We start from the raw sequence: 1,882 nt of genomic DNA, 5'->3' as shown, positions 1-1,882 counted from the left end.
ACATTAATTCTCGCAGCTAGCTGCGTTCGTCATCGACGCACGAGCCGAGTGATCCACCGTCAAGAGTTGTCTGAGTTTGTTTTAGGTCTCTCCCTCGCCAGAGGAAAGCGACCCGGACCGCACATACGCTCCCCACCTTGAGCTACAGCCACCTGCACGCCGGCGTGCGGGCGGAGCAGGGTGGCGTGAAGCGATGGGGAGCACCATCCTGGTGCGGCCCGCAGAAACATACGTCTATTGGGGGGAGGAGGACAGGGCGCCCAAGAGGCGATGCGTGCCCCAACGCACCGCAGCGACGGAGGCAGGATCACCGCCACCATGTCGCCCGCCTAGTATCACGAGGCGTGCAGCAGCTTTGCCCTAGGAAAAGCAGAGGCGGGAACGGGCACCGGCCATCGGTTCGGCAGCGTCACTGACGCGTGCACGTGGCGGCGTGTCGGCGAGCGGACTTCCTGCGAGGAGGCGGGGGCGGCACTCGCCCGAGCAGACGCCCGCCCGGCCCAGCCACCGCCGAGGTGGACTGGGAGTCGCGGCAACGGCTCGTCATACTCGTTCCCACACTCACAGCGCAGCTTGCCCGCAAGCCACCGACCACCGATCGACGCCAGGCGCCCCGACCGAGAGCGGGATCGCTCGTTCGCCCTGCTGGCAGTTCGCTGGGGATCACTACTGCACGGAGCTCGGAGACCGACGGGCGGCAACTCGAGAGTCTTTAAACCACCACCCCCATCCCGCAAGTGCAAAGAGGCTGTATACGCACAGACGGGTGAGGGGAATAGGTACCCCGTCGGGTTTGAAGGGAGCGTGACTAGATAGCAACGATGTAAACCCAGCCGATTTGGGAGCGAAAGACCGGCGCCTGCATCACCGGCTTCGTTTCCCGTGGCTGGAGAGTACACCGAAACCCTCCGTCTGTCGCGAGCTCCCGACGACGCGGTGCCGCCAAGCAGCAGGGCCGGACCTGGTGTGGCTCCCCTCGTCGATCACAGACCGGTCGGCACTACTGACGAGACGGTGTGGAACGGGCTTCGCCCCTTGTGACGAAGGGTGATGCGAACCCGCCCGCCCGCGTGCGTTCGGGGTGGACTCGGCAAACGGAGATTTGAAATCGGAAAGTGTCCTCCTGCCCCGCGCAGGTAGGCGCCCAACAGTTGTGGGGGGTTTGGCGGTGACCACGGCTGCAGGGCCTGCTACCCCGACGAGCTCTCCTGCTGGCCCCGAAACCACCCTCGCGAGACAAGTTGAAACGGAAACGGGCGTACCCCCAAGCCGACGATCCTTTCTTATTTGTTACTTTTTTTTTCACTTGCTCGAGTTGTGGCGATTTGGCGGTGACCACGGCTGCAGGGCCTGCTACCCCGACGAGCTCTCCTGCTGGCCCCGAAACCACCCTCGCGAGACAAGTTGAAACGGAAACGGGCGTACCCCCAAGCCGACAGAGATCCTTTCTTATTTGTTACTTTTTTTTTTCACTTGCTCGAGTTGTGGGGGTTTGGCGGTGACCACGGCTGCAGGGCCTGCTACCCCGACGAGCTCTCCTGCTGGCCCCGAAACCACCCTCGCGAGACAAGTTGAAACGGAAACGGGCGTACCCCCAAGCCGACGATCCTTTCTTATTTGTTACTTTTTTTTTTCACTTGCTCGAGTTGTGGGGGTTTGGCGGTGACCACGGCTGCAGGGCCTGCTACCCCGACGAGCTCTCCTGCTGGCCCCGAAACCACCCTCGCGAGACAAGTTGAAACGGAAACGGGCGTACCCCCAAGCCGACGATCCTTTCTTATTTGTTACTTTTTTTTTCACTTGCTCGAGTTGTGGGGGTTTGGCGGTGACCACGGCTGCAGGGCCTGCTACCCCGACGAGCTCTCCTGCTGGCCCCGAAACC

General features: G+C 62.3%; 1 non-coding gene across 1 annotated transcript in view; it reads right to left on the bottom strand.

Annotated features, from left to right (window-relative positions):
- The window catches only part of LOC140474124 (5.8S ribosomal RNA), a 154-nt gene extending 86 nt beyond the window's left edge, over nucleotides 1-68 (bottom strand). Inside the window, exon 1 of the ribosomal RNA XR_011958842.1 lies at nucleotides 1-68. This exon is cut by the window's left edge and continues 86 nt beyond it. This is a non-coding gene — a ribosomal RNA (5.8S ribosomal RNA).
- Nucleotides 69-1,882: the final 1,814 nt, after the last annotated feature.

The sequence above is a fragment of the Chiloscyllium punctatum genome, unplaced genomic scaffold (assembly GCF_047496795.1).
Source record: "Chiloscyllium punctatum isolate Juve2018m unplaced genomic scaffold, sChiPun1.3 scaffold_849, whole genome shotgun sequence".
NCBI lineage: Eukaryota > Metazoa > Chordata > Chondrichthyes > Orectolobiformes > Hemiscylliidae > Chiloscyllium > Chiloscyllium punctatum.
The sequence above is the reverse complement of the archived record's forward strand: the minus strand, read 5'-3'. Positions and strand labels throughout refer to the sequence as shown.